Source organism: Pongo pygmaeus, chromosome 10, assembly GCF_028885625.2.
Source record: "Pongo pygmaeus isolate AG05252 chromosome 10, NHGRI_mPonPyg2-v2.0_pri, whole genome shotgun sequence".
NCBI lineage: Eukaryota > Metazoa > Chordata > Mammalia > Primates > Hominidae > Pongo > Pongo pygmaeus.
In genome coordinates, this window is record NC_072383.2 from 121,887,732 (window position 1) to 121,906,005 (window position 18,274).

The following is an 18,274-nucleotide window of genomic DNA, read 5'->3' on the forward strand; positions in this document are numbered from 1 at the left end:
CATTCCCACCAGTAACACACGAGGGTTTCAATTTCTCCACATCCTCACCAATACTTGCCAAACCTGAAATTTTAGAGGCAGGGAAGAGGCAAGTTCCATAAGAGCCCCAGATATGGCTCCATGGCAAATCCCTGCCATCTGCCTACTTCATTCCTGCCATTGTGTACAGAGCAGCAGAAAGAAGAATGCTGGCTGTAGAGTCAGGAAAATCCAATTCTAGTTCCAGCTCTGGTGTCTGCTGGCTGTGTGACCCTGAACAAATACATTGATCACTCAGTGCCTCAATTATGTCCACTGTGGGAATGAAGCCAATGCACCAAGGTCACTTCCCACCACAGGCAGGGCTATGAATCTGATGCCAGCGGAAGAGAGAGAATTTGAGTATTTTCTTAAACTCTGTGGGATGACAGTAGGTGGTGGGAAGAAGAGACTGTTTCGATCTCCCTTGATAAATCTTCCATGATAATGCTTGGAAAGGACTAGAATACTTTTCCCTTCAACCTCCTCCTCTTTCCCTGCCGTCGAATGGAGAATCCAAAATACAGGAAAAAGTAGAAACATGAGGAATGTGGAAAAAATATCTATATGAACTACCGAAGGCAACCTTAGCATCACAATAATTAATGACCACACACACACACACACACACACACACACGCTCATCCCTCACTGTACACGAAAAAGTTTGCTCAAATCTCTATGTCCCCAGATCCATGTTGGCCAGACTAATCTTGAACTCCTGACCTCAGGTGATACGCCCACCTTGGCCTCCCAAGTGCTGAGATTACAGGCGTGAGCCACCGCATCCGGCCCCAGCCTCATTACTCTTAAAAACATAGAGACTGAGGGATAGGCAAAGATTTCAACATGATAAGGAATATCTCCAATCAGGAGCTACTTTATCCATTTTTTTTTTTTTTAGACCGAGTCTTGTTCTGTTGCCCAGGCTGGAGTGCAGTGGCGTGATCTTGGCTCACTGCAACCTCCGCCTCTGGTTCAAGCGATTCTCCTGCCTCAGTCTTCCAAGTAGCTGGGACTACAGACGCGTGCCAACATGCCCACCTAATTTTTTGTATTTTTAGTAGAGACAGGGTTTTACCATGTTAGCCAAGATGGTCGCGATCTTCTGACCTTGCGATCCGCCCACCTTGGCCTCCCAAAGTGCTGAGGTCTGCTAAGCCTGGTGACCATCCCTGAGCCATATGACCAGGTAAGAGCACACCCAGGACACTGGTGATGTGATGGAAACCACCACTCCACACCTCCTGCAAGAGTCTGCGGCAGTGTCACCCACAGGGTCCTGGACAAATGGGCTTCACATGAGTCAGTGCCAGGAAGCCCTCCAGGCACAACCGTTCTTGCACACACAAATGCCTCCTTCAAACCAGGCTGCAGGGAGGCTCCTCTCAAGCCTTGAAAACATGAAGTGTTCCTTCTTGGGTGCGCCCAGGACAGGTTTTCCCACTTACAAGGGGAAAAAAAAAGGTTTTACAAAATACTTAGATTCCAAGGTTAAGTACGCTCAAAAGCCTACTTAACTCCAAAAGCCTATTTAACTCCAAAATAGGCCCATTGTGTGGTGAACTGTCAAAAGCAGCACTTTAACATAAAGCTCAGGGCCAGGTGGCCTAAATTTGAATCTGTTAGCCATGGGACCTTGAGGAAGTAAGGCCTCTGCGGGACTCAGTTTTCTCATCTGTACAACAGAGTTGATTACAGAGGGTTGTTGTGGGATGAAGTGAGGCTCTGGTATTCAGTAAGTTCCCCAACAAGCACAGGTGCTGTAGCTGGTGGGCCTAGCAGGACAAAGCTCAGAAATTCAGCTGCACAGTAGATCATGTTTTGTTGGTGGGATAGCCTGGGAACCTAACCATGTGGACGGACATTCTCATGGAAAGCAGCCTTTGGCAGTGCCCACTGTGTGTCAGCTGGAAACGCCCCACACCAGCCAGCACTTCACACATGCTGAATTAAATCTGGCCACACCCAGTCTAGGAGACCATAAAGGCAGAAGTCAAGCAAAGACGTCCAGGGTGAAGGTGGGACCCTTCCCGGTGGTAGGAACAAACCTGCAACCTATAGGTAGGTTCAGGTTCCATTTTTTAAAAAAAGCAAAAATTAAACATGTTTATAGCTAGTAACAATGTACTTTCATTTTAAATATTTTTAAACCATTTGACTTTTTAAAAATTTTACTGTGATAAGCATAGTAACATATGACCTCCCCCTTAACAAAACTTAAGTGTAAAATATGTTATTGTTGACTATAAGTACAACGTTGTATAGCAGATCTCTAGAGCTTATTCATCTCACTTGACTAAAACATTATGCCTGTAGATTACTAACTCCCCATTGCTTCCTCCCCTCAGACCCTGGCAACCACCATTCCACTCTCTGAGTCTATGAATTTGACTACTCTAGATACCTTGTATAAGTGAGATCATGCAGTATTTGCCTTTCTGTGACTGTTCTATTTCATGTAACATAATGTCCTAAACGTTCATCCATGTTATTCCATATGGCAGGATTTCCTTTTTTGTTTGGTTTTTTAGAGACGGGGTCTCACTATGCTGCCCAGGCTGGAGTGCAGTAGCTATTAACAGGCGAGATCATAGCACACCATAGCCCCAAACTCCTGAGCTCAAGTGATCCTCCCAAGTAGCTGCGACTGCAAGCCTGTGCCACCCTACCCAGTTTGGGATTTCCTTCTTTTTTATGGCTGAATAATATTTTGTTGAATGTATATACCACATTTTCTTTACCCATTCATCAGTTGATGGACATTTTTAAATTATTTGGTTTTTTAATTTATCTTTGTTAATTTCCCATGAACATACATTACTTAAAAATTTTTTGGCCAGGTGTGGTGGCTCATGCCTGTAATCCCAGCACTTTGGGAGGCCGAGGCGGGTGGATCACGAGGTCAGGAGATCGAGACCATCCTGGCTAACTTGGTGAAACCCCGTCTCTACTAAAAATACAAAAAAATTAGCCAGGCGTGGTGGCAGTTACCTGTAGTCCCAGCTACTTGGGAGGTTAAGGCAGGAGAATGGCGTGAACCCAGGAGGCAGAGCGTGCAGTGAGCCGAGATCGCACCACTGCACTCCAGCCTGGGCAACAGAGCGAGACTCTGTCTCAAAAAAAAAAAAAAAAAAATTAAACCCATTTATAAAAACCAGAAAAAATAACAAAAAATAGAAATTTAACTTGGTGTTAAAGAAAAGGGCCTCCTTCTTGCTCCTTCTTGTTCCTTCTGACTCCCCCTCAATCTCAATCCCCATGGCCTTCAATAAATCAACCCCTCGGCCTCAGCTTATCTTCCATGTAATCTACAACACAGATCACAAGATTAAGAGTATGATTATTTACCATATTACAGCTAATTCACAAATGGCCTTAAAATTCTCAAAGCATGTTGAATGCAACTCCTCCTTAGTCACCCAGCCCTAAGTTAATAATTAAGCACTCGGCCAGGCATGGTGGCTCACACCTGTAATCCCAGCATTTTGGGGGGCCGAGGTGGGTGGATCACGAGGTCAGGAGATCGACACCATCCTGGCTAACACAGTGAAACCCCGTCTCTACTAAAATTACAAAAAATTAGCCAGGCATGGTGGCAGGCGCCTGTAGTCCCAGCTATTCGGGAGGCTGAAGCAGAAGAATCGCTTGAACTCAGGAGGCAAGGATCGCAGTGAGCCGAGATCGTGCCATTGCACTCCGGCCAGACAGAGCGAGACTCCGCCTCAAAAAAAAAATTATAATAATTAAGCACCCTTAATTGGTGAATATGGAAGTGTACAGAACAGCATCATAGGCACCACAGCACACAAAATTGACCCTGGCCTGATAATGGATTTCCTAAGTCACATGCTCATGGAACATTTCCACATCGAAAGTTAATTAGCCTAATGAGGGCAAGTGTGACTTCGTGAATGCCAGACTGACTTTCCGCTCTGAGCCAGCCACCCAGGAGGCTGCCCATGTCATCCTCCTGGATTCATTTCCTGGAGCACCAAAGAGGCGGACCAAGGGGACAGAACTACAGGAGGTTATGTGTCTCGTGCCTTCCCTACCACTATCTGTTAGGAGTCAGCACACATTCCGAAGGCCACTGACAGCCAGGACACATACCTGCCACCTTTTCCTGGAGCTGGCCCCAGAACCTCTTCAGGAAAGGGGGCCCTCTGGCAGACAGAATCACAGGTGAGCCCCTCTGGCTCCTTCCAGATCATGGAAGGCCCAGGTGGGCAGAAGAAGGCTGTGCCCTACCAACCCTCATACCCATCACTGATGAATACCTGCTCTGTGCCTGACCAGGACAACAGCAGCTCATGAGTGTACCTGACAGCTCACAAAGCCACCCTCCCTGCCAGTCTCTCTGAATCCACACAGCAGCCTTGAGAGGGACCACTGCTACTGTTACCAGGTGGGTACTGGAACCAAGGCACAGAAAGGTGCTCTCGTGGCTGGGTGCAGTAGCTCACACCTATTATCCCAGTACTTTAGGAGGCCGAGGCAGGCGGATCACTTGAGGCCAGGAGTTTAAGACCAGCCTGGCCAACAAAGTGAAACCCCATCTCTACTAAAAATACAAAAATTAGCGGGACATGGTGGTGCATGTCTGTAGTCCCAGCTACTCAGGAGGCTGAGGCAGGAGAATCACTTGAACCCGGGAGATGGAGGCTGCAGTGAGCCAAAATCACACCACTGTACTCCAGCCTGGGTGACAGAGCGAGATCCTGTCTCAAAAAAAAAAAAAAAAAAAAAAAGAAGAAGAAGAAGAAAGCAAAACAAAAGAAAGATGCAACTGTCAATGGTCACTTACCTTGGAAATGGGACAACTGATGTCTCCGGGTCCCTAAACCCACCTAGTTCAGTTGTCTTTTGTTGTTCCTCATCCAGAGGCAAACCAAAGTCAAAATTTCACTGGCCTGGAAACATCTAAACGTCTATCAATGGATGAATGAAGAAAGAAAATGTGGCGTATGCCTACAATGAACCATTAGTCAGTCTTAAAAAGAAAAGACGGCTGGTGCAATGGTTCACGCCTGTAATCCCAACACTTTGGGAGGCTGAGGTGGGTGGATCGCTTGAGCTCAGGAGTTCAAGACCAGCCTGGGCAACATGGCAAAACCCCATCTCTGCAAAAAAATACAAAAATTTTCCAGACATGGTGGTGCGTGCCTGTAGTCCCAGCTACTCAGGAGGCTGAGGCAAGAGGATCACTTGAGCCCAGGAGTTCGAGGCTGCAGTAAGCTGTGTTGGTGTCACTGCACAAGCGACAGAGAGAGACCCTATTTCAAAAATAAAAATGCTTAAAATGGTAAATGTTATATTATGTATATTTTACCACAAAAAAAAAGGAATGAAGTACTGATCCATGATACGACATGGCTGAACCTTGAAAACACTATGTAATGTGAAAGAAACCAGACACAAAAGTCCATACATTATATGATTCCATTTATATGAAATGTTCAGAATAGGTAAATCAATAGAAACAGAAAGTAGACGAGTTGTTGCCAGGGGGCTGGGAGAGGGAAGAATGGGGAGTGACTGCCAATGGGTGTAGGGTCTCCTTCTGGAGTGATGAAAGTGTTCTGGAATTCGATAGAGCCAGTGAGTGCACACTGCTGTGAATATACTATATAACACTGAATTATATACTTTAAAAATACTTTCAATTTTATAAAATTAAATTTTAATTTTACAGGCTGGGCACAGTGGTTCACACCTGTAATCCCAGCACTTTGAGAGGCCCAGGCAGGAGGATCACTTGAAGCCAGGAGTTCAAGGCCAGCCTGGGCAACATAGCAAGACCCTGTCTCTACAAAAAAATTAGGCAATTAGCCAGGCACTGTGATGTAAGCCTGTAGTCCCAGCTACTTGGGAGGCTGAGGCAGGAGGATCCCTTGAGCCCAGGAGGTTGAGGTTGCAGTGAGCTACGACTGTGCTACTGTACCCCAACCTGGGTGAGAGAGTGAGATCCTGTCTCAAAAATAAATAAATAAATAATTAAAATGGTTAATTTCATATCATGTGTAAATTCACCTCAATTTTTAAAAACAGACAATCGTTGGCCAGGCATGGTGGCTCACGCCTGTAATCCCAGCACTTTGGGAGGCCAAGTCAGGCAGATCACAAGGTCAGGAGATGGAGACCATCCTGGCTAACACAGTGAAACCCTGTCTCTACTAAAAACACAAAAAAATTAGCGGGGTGTGGTGGCAGGCGCCTGTAGTCCCTAGTCCCAGCTACTCAGGAGGCTGAGGCAGGAGAATGGCATGAACCCAGGAGGCGGAGCTTGCAGTGAGGCGAGATCAGGCCACTGCACCCCAGCCTGGGCGACAGTGAGAGACTACCTCTCAAAAAAAAACAACAGACAACTGCACATCTCTGCCTTCTTTCCTGCTCTGTCCAAAGCCTCACCTGGTGCCTCTCTTTTTCCACTGGGCTTCCAGAGACCCTTCCTGTCCTCTCCCACACACCACATCTGCTGGAATCTACTGCATTTTCTCTCTGCATTTGAGGCCTTAACATGGCCAGAAGCTTAGAATCTTTCTGGGTTATTCCAAGCATCTAGGCAAGACTATAGTGAAAGTAGGAATAAACTGGCAATCCACCACCTGGAGAGCAGGGAGGCCCAGCCCTGAGACCTCACTGTTTGCTTTCTGGGGAATCCCTGTCCATCCCAGAGGCCAAGCAGTCCACTTCTACTTTTCCAGGTATGACTTATTATCACCCCTTCCCCACAGACCACCTCCCCCAAGTTTTCTTTCATCCAGAGATTTAATTAAATCCCTCTTTCAAATTTAGAACCAAGTTAGGCAACCTGAGGAAACCTAAAAAGGGAAAACTCAGTGTCCCCGGGCACCCCACCGGCTGGCTGGGACACCCAGGTCCTGGGAGCTAAATCAAGAGGACAGCAACGCAGGTCTGACTCTAGATGGTCTGAGAAGTTCAAGGGATGTGTCTCTATCTAGATCAAGAACCAGGTTCAGCTGCTCTGAACATGCCCCCTTAGGCCCCCGGGGAACGCAGGCCCTATAACTCCTGCTAAGGGGACCTGAGTCAGAGGTTCCCACACTGGGGCCACCTGCATCACCTCTTAATCCTCTTAGCCCAGTGGCCACAGGCCCTTCTGCTCCTTCAGCCCAGAAGAGCCCAGAGACAGCAAGAAAGGCGGGCACCCCCAGAGGACGCAGCCACCAGTTCCAGCCTCCTCCTCCTCCCCAACCTGGCTTCCTGTTGCCCTATTCATGAGGTCAGCTCTGGGCCCCTGCTCCTTCTTTAATGCGTCAGAGAACAAGGAAAAGAGCAAAAGTGAGCAGGCTCAGGGAAAGATGGAGACTAAGCTGGCCCTGGCTGGAGGTGAGTGAGGCCCCTCCTCCAGGACAAGCTGCTAGGAACTGTGCTCTTTTTAAAAAAATCCCCTGCCCCACCCCCTAACAGAAAGGAGGCCATAAACAGGGATCTGCTTGACCAGCTGTCACCCAGCCAGTCTGAATGTTGTTCTCCCTTAAAGGGAGAAAAAGGCACCGACTCTCAAGTAAGACTCCTAAACCCCCCAGGACCACACCTCAGAGGCCTAGCTAGACCCCACTCCTGCTCTCTAACCTCCAGCCTACAGGTGCATGGCTGGACAACTTCACAAGTAGGTCCAAATTTGGCCTCAAAGTCACATAAACAGATGTGATCCCAGAGCATGTAATCCTGTCTTGGTGAATCTGCTCTAAGTCCATGCATCCCTTTGGCCTCTTTGAAAAGGAAAAGCTACAGAACAAACAGAAGAGGAATTCAGTTTTCCTCTTGGAAAAAAGAAAAGGGGAAAAAAAAAACCCCACACAAACCCAAATTGAAAGGTACTTTGTACTGCTTAGACTCAACTAGATCAGGAAATACTGATGGATTTTTTAAAACAACAGCACAGGCTATGTAACAGAACATGACCGAACACAAGCATGAACAAGAGGGATCAGGTCTAGAGTCCAGTCAGCAGTTAACTCCCTGTGTGGTGAGGCCTAAGTCATGACATCTCTGAGTCTTAGGGTCCCCATCTGTGAGACACAACAAATGAAAGCACTGAGGGCCATACCATGACTTCTCTGAGCCTCAGTTTCCTCACCTGTAAAATGGGCACAGCAACATTTGCGAGAGGCCTGTGAAGCACAATGGGCAGAAGTATGCCATGCACTGTGGTGTCTTAGACAAAAGGTGGGTAAGCGGGAAAGGCCCCTCCCCTCTGCACCTCCAGCCACTGCCTCTGCAAGAACAATCCACAGACACTGGATCACTACCATGCCACTGTGCCTGGCACCAGCAACTCAAACACAAATAGCTAAGATCCCCCCACCCTGAGAAGCAGCTGGGATAGGCCAGGGATGCCTCTGGTTTGGAGGCTTCCCTGGAGAAGGAAGAGCAGCCGTCTCCTGGAGAGGGAAGAGCAGCCGTCTCCTGAAGCAGGAATCTTAAGCACCAGAAAAGCCCATAACACAGAGTCGACGAGGCTGGGTATGGTATAGGAGCCACTGGCCTGAACCCCGCAAGCACCAGTCCTGCAGCTCCCAGGCCACCAAGACAAACCTGAGTGAGCTGCACGTCCCAGATTTTATGAGCCGGCCTCCAGTTCACTAGCTGTGTCCTTGAGTCTTAATCCCGCTCCACTGCCAACACCCCACACCCAGCCCTGTGATCTTAGGGTTTCAGGGAAATGGAAAGTCATTCCCCTTTGTGGAAAGGTCAAACCCTTGGACTCGGTTTTTTCCAGTGCTCCTTCTGGCTCTCCTGTTTGTTTGATTCTAAATTCCTTTAACCCCCCTGCTGGAAAGTCAGACAGAACATTCCTCAGAAGAGAGAACTTTTAGCGGGGGTGTGTGGTGGGGAGGAATAATTGAGGTAAAATGAAAAATGGGTGAAATCAGGTACTATAAAATCTTGGTACTCAAAGAGTGCACGACAAATTGCACCAGTCAGCAGTCATTACCGTGAACTCACAATGCTCTGGTGAGTCACCCAAGGCTGGGAACTGAAATCAAACTAACACTATCACAGTACAGGACAGGAGCTCAGCTGCATACTAATGGCAAGAATCCGCTAAATGCATCCCTTGCTACTCCCAGCAGCAAATGCATGAGCTATTTCACACTCAAATATAAATTAGTGAGCTATTTTCCTTGCTGCGTTAATACAAATCGTGCTCTGGACCAATTAAGTAAGCCACTTCAAAACTTTGCTTCAGCGTATTGGAAAATGTCCTGCTTAGGGGAAGAATGAAGTCTCGAGTGATGCATGCCCAATTGATGGCGAAATAGGTGAGAGTGCTTTCAGAATTCTTGAGGATTTTGTTATTAATGGTGTTTTAGTGTTGGCTTCTTAAACACATCAAACAAATTTCCTTTAAACTAGTAGTTCCTGACTGCCATGGGGAAGGCTGCAGGCCGCCCACCTCCCAGATGGTTCAACCACAATAAACGTTTGGCCTGTCAGATGCACAACACTGACGAACTAATTGAAATACGCTGCAACAAGCAAGCCCAAAATAAATGTGAAATAATTGTTTCCTTACACAATAACCCGCTGAAGTGCCTCCACGTCTGGCCACCCCTGCTGACTGAATGTTCCCCCTGCTCCATGAGCCTCACTTATGTGTGGTTTTCAAAGGATTTAAATGCTTTTTTCCAGTGTGATTACCCACATGGGAAAAATTCTAATTGCAAAAAATGTTGAGTTTTTCTCCCTCTTATGAAAAAAAAAAAAAGCAAGTGAAAAGTCAATTGTTACAAAGTACCAAGGAAAGCAATTAAATGGGCCCTTCAGTGTGACAGAAAGAATGTCCTCCTATTCTCCAGAGCACCATCGCCAAGCCAGTGTTAACCACACATCCACACCTGTGGGTAAGCCCTGACTCTCAAACAACCTCACACCACTGATGGAAGCTGGGAATAGCCACCTATTTCTACCCGGACACACCCATCCCTATCCCCCTCCCCCCTCCCCCCCTCCCTCCCTCCAAGGGGCTGTCTAGAGAGACAGCAGAGGGTGGAGCCAGCAGCACCCGTAACAAGCCCTCCCACCAGCTCACGACCTCATGCAGGACACTGGTGCCCAGTGAGCCCTCCCTAGGGGTCCAGGAGTCCCAAGGGCCTGATTCTAATCCCAGGAGGAGAACAGAAGCAAAGTGCACAGCCCTGCTCCACAGCACAGCCTGTGAATCAGACTTGGAAGGCAAGCCCCCCAGGTGCCAAAAGAGAAAATTCAGGCCCTCCCCAGGAGCCACCTCTCAAAGGGGAAATAAACAGCTCTGCAGAGGAGAAACAGTAATAATCTGTATGACGTACGTACCAACTCTTAAGAGGGCACACCATAGGCAAAAGACTTGGGAAAGCTTCCTCTGAGAGAGCCCAGGCATAAGAAGGCCACAATTTGAGGCATGGGGGCCCCAGGAACCCCCCATCTTGGCCTGAAACACCTCTGTAAGAGGATTATTCCTTTGGGCGAAGGATTGGTCTCAGCTCCTAAGAAAGGCCAAGTCTATTGCAGGGCTGCTGCCAGAACCCACTGCATGAAAGTACAGGGTCCCTTCTACCTGTAGACTTGAGCAGAGAGAGATGGGCACCATTCTGCTGGCAGCAGCCCTTCTAGAAGAAGCTACAGCAGGGCTGAGGGAGGACAGCTTGTCTTTCTGTAGCACCTAAGACAAGCAAACACAAGAATCTGCCCACAGCCTCATCCTGCAGCTCTAGTCTTCATCCATTAAGTATCATCAGCATTGCGAGGTGCCCTGAGGTAGGCTGGATACACCGTGGGGGCTGACATGATGCCAAAGGTGGCAGATCCTCACTATCCATGGATTCCATATTTGTGAAATACCCTAGTCACTAATAAAATTTATCTGTAACCCCAAAATCAATGTTCATGATGCTTTCAAATTCATTTTCGAATTTGTGCAGATTGGCAAAAAATTTGAGTTGCCTGATGGCACATTCCCTGCTGAGGTTGAACGAGGGGACATCCTCTATCTTCCCATCTCAGCTCTCCTAATGGAAACAAGTGTCCTTTTTGTGGTCTGTGCAGTGCCACATTTTTGGCACTTGTGTGCTTTGTGTTAGTGATTTTGCTGTTTGGAATGGCCCCCAATCATAGTGCTGAGGTGCAGTCTAGTTCTTGGGTGCAAGATGGTTATGATGTGCAGAGAAAATCTCTTGTGTTAGAGAAGCTTCATTCAGGCATGAGTCACAGTGTTGATGGTCAGGAGTTTAATGTTAATGAATCAATAATACATATTAAATAGGGTGTCTTTTTTGTTGTTGTTGTTTTGAGACAGAGTCTCGCTCTGTCTCCAGGCCAGAGTGCAGTGGCACGATCTCGGCTCACTGCAACCTCCACTTCCTGGGTTCAAGCAATTCTCCTGCCTTAGCCTCCTGAGTAGCTGGGACTACAGATGCACACCACCACACACAGCTAATTTTTGTATTTTTAGTAGAGATGGGGTTTCACCATGTTGGCCAGGATGGTCTCGATCTCTTGACCTCATTATCCGCCCATCTCGGCCTCCCAAAGTGCTAGGATTACAGGCATGAGCCAGTGTGCCCGACCAATTTTTGTATTTTTAGTAGAGACAGAGTTTCACCATGTTGGCCAGGCTGGTCTTGAACTCCTGACCTCAGGTAATCCACCCGCCTCGGCCTCCCAAAGTGCTGGGATTATAGGCGTGAGCCACCATGCCCGACCTCTTTTAACAGAAACATATATAAAATAAGATTACATATGGATTGGTTAAAGAAAATATTGTCCCCGCAGGCTCAAAGGAGCCTAACCCTGTGTTTTCCCTAGGAGCAGTGGTTCAGTGTTCACTAACTCAGTGCTTGAAGCGGGACTTTATAGAACATAACTATGTTAGCCAGCGTGGTGCACAAGTATGTAGTCCCAGCTACTCAGGAGGCTGATGCAGGAGGATCATTGGGCCCAGGAGTTTGAGGCTGCAGTGAGCAATGACTGCACCACTGCACTCCAGCCTGGGAGACAGAGAGAGACCCTGTCTCAAAAAATTAAAAAAGAAGAACCTAACTATGGCCAACAATATGAATCAAATGACTATGCATACATGTATGCATAGTCAGGATATACTTTCCTCAGACAGAGCTATTCCACCCTACAGTCATGTGCCCCTAAGGCTGCAGGTTGGCATGTGCATACCCAACAGGGAGTTTGAGCTGTCAGCTTCTGCTCGAAGACTGGAATCAGCCTCGAGGTCTCTTGGGTCCTGCTGCTGCTCTAATAACACTCTGCCTTTTCCCTGGACCCATGACTCCTGCTGACGTCCCTGATCATGACCTCTGATCTTTCTGATTAGCCAGGTCTTAATAAGACCCCATTCCACAATAGAGATAAGGGACTGAAGGGGCAAGGGCACTCAAGGAAAAGCTTTATGAAGAATGCGGAACTTCAACAAGGAGAGTGTGAAACTGATTTTTCCATGCTCTCTCTCCAAGGTTGTCTTGGGTTTTTGATTTGTCTGTTACCGGAACCCTGCCTGTTGGTTAATCTCCTTTGTGTCGTCTAGCAAGGGGAGTTGTTAATATAAGTAATTTGGCCAGCCACAATGGCTCATACCTATAATCCCAACACTTAGAGAGGCCCAGGCAAGAGGACTGCTTGAACCTGGGAGTTCCAGACCAGTCTGGGCAACATAGCAAGACGTCATCTCTACTAAAAATATCATTCTATCATAAAGATACAGGCACACGTATGTTCACTGCAGCACTATTCACAACAGCAAAGACATGGAATCAACCTAAATGCCCCATCGACGGTAGACTGGAAAAGAAAATGTGGTATATATACACATAGTATAGAATACTATACAGTCATAAAAAAGAATGAGATCATGTCCTTTGCAGGAACATGGATGAAACTGGAGGCCATTATTCTTAGCAAACTAATGAAAGAACAGAAAACCAAACACCGCAAGTTCTCACTTGTAAGTGGGAGCTAAAGGTGAGAACACATAGACACATAGAGGGGGGTAACACACACTGGGACCTATTGGAGGGTGGAGGGTGGGAGGAGGGAGAGAATCAGGAAAAATAACTAATGGGTACTAGGTTTAGTACCTCAGTGACGAAATGATCTGTATAACAAGCCCTCATGACACAAGTCTACCGATACAACAAACCTGCGCTTGTACCCCTGAACTTAAAAGTTAACAGCTGGGCGTGGTGGCTCACGTCTGTAATACCAGCACTTTGGGAGGCCAAGGTGGGTGGATCACCGGAGGTCAGGAGTTTGAGACCAGCCTGGCCAACATGCCGAAACCCATCTCTACTAAAAATACAAAAATTAGCCCAGTGTGGTGGTGGGCGCCTGTAATCCCAGCTACTTGGGAGGCTGAGGCAGGAGAATCGCTTGAATCTGGGAGGCAGGGGTTGCAGTGAGCCAAGATCACACCATTGCACTGAAGCCTGGGTGACAAGAGCGAAACTCCATCTAAAAATAATAATAATTTTTTAAAAATAAAATAAAAGTTAAAAAAAAAAAAGTAATTTAAGCAAATACCAGCCTGCCCCTCCTAACAGCACTCGTCATGTCTTTGACCATAAACGTTTAGCAGAGGTTTGTCCTGGTGTTGCTAGGCTGGGCGTGAGGAGGTCAGTGCTCCATACTCATTTTACAGGAAACAAGGACCCATGTACAGGGCTGTCATTTTTAAAAAAGAGCATTAAACCGGTAACCAGGGACTTGGATTCCAGGCTAGCAGAGAGGTCTTGTGCAAATCACTTCTATTCTGCCAGCCTCTGCCTCTCATCCTCAACAGGGTGCAGGCCCTCCCAGCTCCAGTCTTCTGGGACCCTCCATCAAGGATATAGAGGATTTGAAAAAGGCATCACCAGGCTCCCCACTTTAATATCTGGACCAATTCTCTCCTTTCCCACCAGAAGACCTGTTCTGCAGGGCCATTGTGATAACCACAGATTTTAGACTCTAAGTCCTACAAACCTTTACAGTTGCTGTGGACTATCAAAACTACCCATTCTTCAAGGCCCCCTTCAAGTCCCCCTTCTTTCAGGAAGTCAACCCTGACTGCCTTACCCAGAAAGGGCATCTCCCCCTCTGAACTCCACCTTCAACAACTCTTATCACACATACCCTTTGTTACCCATGGACTCATCTCCCTAACCACACTGTGAGTTAGTGTGTTAGGTACAATGTTACCTTTTTATTTTTATTTATTTTTTCTTTTCTCACTCTGCTGCCCAGGCTGGAGCGCAGTGGCACAATCATAACTCACTGCAGCCTGAAACTCCTAGGCTAAAGGGATCCTCCCATCTCAGCTATAGGCACGCACCACCATGCCCAGCTAACAATGTTACTTACTATATTTAATTCACTTATCCATACAGTTTTCCAGAAACTTTTTGTGATGACTTTATAAAGACTATAGACAGAGAGATTTATACATAAACACACACACAGAAAAAGAGACAGTTCAGGAAAGCAGAAATAAATATGCTGATGTTGAGGGTAATATAGTTGCTAGACGGAATATCACATCGTGTGCTGAGCAGCCTGGAAGCCAAGGAGAAGAGGAGAAACATAATCAGTTGGAAAGACAGTGTGGTATAGAAAGAGCCACACATAGTGTGGCAAAGAAGCAGAACTGAGTGCAAATCCAGGGAAACTTGGGCAAGTTAGTTGACCTCTCTGTGTGTCTTAACTTCTTTCTCTGGGAAAAAGGGGAAGAATACAACGTACCCTGCACAGTATGTCAGGGAGGCCCAAGCATACACCGCATAGTGCATAGTATACAAACAAAACGTGTTTTCCTTCCCCACTTTCCTTTCCATTATCAAAGGAGAAAGCAACCTAGTTTCCTGGGGGAAGGCAAAGTTTGCCTGGCCCTAAATTCTAAAAGAAAATTTTAATATGGGTCACTTTAAGAAGCCTTTAGAAAAGGGGGAAATGCCTCAGATTATGGTTTTAGAGTAAACCAGATGAGGATTTGCCTTGGCTCTATTTGATAACATTCCAGGGTACCCAGTAAAAGCTTAATAAACATCAACCAAATGACCTACAGAGAAGCTGTGCAAAGACCACTTAGCCGCATCTGTGTTTGGAGGCAGGGAATCCTGTTAAGCAGATTACAGGGTGACTATCTGCAAAGGGATTGATCTCATCTAAGCAAAGTTGAGAACTGGCGTACAATGGCTCATTTTGGATTGACTTTGCGGTCATAAGCAGTGGCTCCTCTTGCCCATGGCCAAAGACACTGGAGCAATACCACTATGCTTACATTAAAGAGCACACGGCCCCGGCATTTTTTCCAAAAACAGCAAGGCAGTGATCTCAAAGTACCAGACGTTTCCTCTGCTAATCTCTACAGATAACTGCACATCCCCTATGACTGGTCTTCTCGAAGACGAAGTTGGAAAGACTTTAACTAGATGGGCTGGTTAGGAGAGCATCTATCTGCTTGGTGTTAAAACAGGCCTCTAGACACGGAGGAAGGCAATGGGTCCCCATAACAGAGAATGTATAAGCAATCGACTCTGGACAAGAAGGGCTCTCAGTGGTGATCTAGGCCAACCCTCTCACTATTTTCCTAAGTACCTTACTGTGCAGCGAAGCGTTGGGGATGCAGAGAAACGTGATACAGCACTAACCGCCCAGGAGCTCACAGTCTAGTGGGGGGCACATGTAAACAGATAAGGGCCATTCTGTGTGGCAAGCAAGTCAGACTAGGGTGGTTCAAAATCAGAAGGGGGACCAATTCCACCTGCGAAGGCCAAGACTGGGTCTCAACCAGTGAAGAGCTGAAGGCACCTGGGGAGAGGGAAGGCATGGGAGCACCATGCCTTTGAAAGCCTCTAGGTAGCCTGACAAGACTGCAGCTTAGGGTATGAATGAAATGGTAGGAGAGGAGGCAGAAAAGGTAGACAGGACCCAGATCCCAAGGGGCCTTAGATACGCAGAGGAATTCTTTCAGATTCCATAAGGTGCAACCAAAACCAAGAGAAATCAAGTGACTTAGTTAAGCTCCTGTAGCAAGTTATGGGAAAAGCCAGGCCTGGAACCCCAGTCTCTCCACTCCTGCAGTCCACTTCTCTCCCCTGCTGCCTCCCACGCCTGAGCAGCTGGGGAAGACCAGGAGAGAGAACGGCCCATTCAACACTCACTACCCAGAGAATCTAGAGTCTGTGCCTGGCCATCTTCAGGGCAGAGGATGTACTGTCCTGTTCACTTGGCAAGCCACTCCTTACAAGACAAACAGCCCTTCCTAACTCATTGTGTTTCTCTCTGCAGTAGGAGAGGGCTGGAAGTCCATTCCAACCACAGAATACAGTCTCTTCATGGAAGGAAAATAATTTAACAGCAACAGTCCAGGAATCAGACAAGCTACGGTCCCAGAGGCGAGCGTTGGAGGGGCCTTCTGCTCCACGGAGACACTGACTGCACGCAGCGTACTGACCAGGGCAGAGGACCAGAGATGAATCAACTCCAGCCCGGGAGCTCACCGTCCAGCAGGGGAGATAAGGCAGATAGAAAAGTAACTATAAAATAAGGCAGACGGTGATAAGAGTTACACAGGAGGTACAGATAGCAGGCAGTGGGAGTTCAGAGCAGAGAGGAGTCTGGGGGATGGGTGTTAGGGGAGATTCAGATGAAGGGGAGCACTTACTGCCTTCCCTCCAGAAGTGAGGGATCTATCCTAGCACCTCTGGTCACTCCCAGATGGGGGCCGGGGAGAGGGCTGGTTGTGGACAAAGACAGATGTTCCAGTGAGGTCTCCTTTGAAGAATCCAGACTCTGGGTGGGGGAGGCAGGTAGTCCGGGGTGTTTGGAGAGGCGCCCAGCCCACACTTCAGAGGGAGGGAGAGGAGTGCAGGATGTCTCTGCAGGAGCAAGTCGGTGGAAAGGGGACAAGCCTTGGAGAACTTGCCTTGAAATGACATTTGCGCCGCACGCACTATGTTTACCTGGAGTGGCCGCTTGGGATTTCTTGCGGGGAGACAGTGCACACTAGGGCGAGGGACACTGAACTTTCCCTCTCCCCAAGCCCCCCTGATCAGCCCTGCCACGGATAAGAAAGGATTCGGGGTGGGAAGAAGACAGAGCCGGCACCCCCATTACAACACGAAGGGGGCACTGAGGATGGAGACGGGCCACACCCCAACCCTGGGCCCCCGACACGCAGAGGCCACGGCCCGGGCCTGGGGACGTTCAGCGGGAGGCGGGAAGCAGAGAAGGCGGGCCGGGGGCTCACCTCCGCTTCCTCCCGACAGCCCCTTCCTCGCCCTGGCACCGGCACTGCCCACGCCTGCCCCCCGACCGCTATGACACTTGTCCCTGGCGGGGGTCCCCCACGCGGCCGCGACTGACGGAAATTCGGAAATCAGCGTTTCGGGCACGGATCCAGGGCCGGCGACTCACTGAGGCCAGGCTCCGGCGGTCTCCCGAGCGGGGTTCCCGCACGCCACACCCTCCTCCCTGCCCGGGTCTCCGCTCCCTCCTCCAGCCCCCGCGGCTTGGCGGGCGGGCGGGCCGGGGCCTCTCTGGGAGCCGCCGCCCCAGATCCCCAGGTCCCCGGCCAGCGCCCGGCACTGCGGGACTCACCGCGGGCCTGCGGAGCGGCCGCCCGGACGCACTCACCCCGCTCGGCGCGGCCGCGGGCTCTGTCCTCTTCGGGGCCCCGGCTGGGCCGCTGCCACCTCACGCCGCCTCACGGGGAGCGCCCGCCCCGCAGCCCCGGCCCGGCCGGCTGCGCCCCGCGCGCCCCCGCCGCCTGCTGGCCCCGGGCGAGCGGCAGGGCCCCGGCGGGCATTGCTCCCGGGCGTCGCAGGCGGGCGGCGGCGGCGCACGTGCTGGCGGACGGCTCTGGCTGAGGCGGCCGCGGGCTGAGAAGGAAGAGCCGGGCGGGCGGCCGGGGCCGGCTGGACAGCTCTACGCCGCGGCGCCGCCGTGCCCCGCACACCCCAGCGGCCGCTGCTGCCCGCGCGCGCCGGGCCGGGCTCGCATTCCCTCAGTGGCGGCGGCGCCTCCTCAGGCCGCGCGGGGGAGCGGCGGCGGCGGCGGCGGCGGCGGCGGCGGCGGCGGCGGCGGCGGGGGCGCGTCCCTGCGGAGTCCCGGCCCGGCCCCGCCGCCTCCGCCGGAAGAAACCTCTCCGACTCGGGCAGCCAGCCTGGTTCCTCAGCCCTGCCGCGGCGCCCACGCTCCTCCCCGGCTCGCCCGTGTCCTCAGGGCCCGGGACTGGACTCGGGGGCGGCGGCGCGGATGCCTG

The 18,274-nt window shown here is 49.6% G+C and overlaps 1 protein-coding gene across 21 annotated transcripts in view; it reads right to left on the bottom strand.

The window, feature by feature from the left end:
• The window catches only part of PITPNM2 (phosphatidylinositol transfer protein membrane associated 2), a 167,983-nt gene extending 149,932 nt beyond the window's left edge, over positions 1-18,051 (bottom strand). For 4 of the 21 annotated variants that reach the window (XM_054441871.2, XM_054441866.2, XM_063647168.1 and 1 more), the window contains exon 1: positions 17,647-18,049. The gene's annotated coding sequence lies outside the window, so the exon portion shown is untranslated. Of the gene's footprint in view, positions 1-16,675; positions 16,890-17,610 lie in introns of all 21 variants that reach the window. The other 17 variants (XM_063647164.1, XM_063647166.1, XM_063647160.1 and 14 more) reach the window with 9 other exon arrangements.
• Positions 18,052-18,274: the final 223 nt, after the last annotated feature.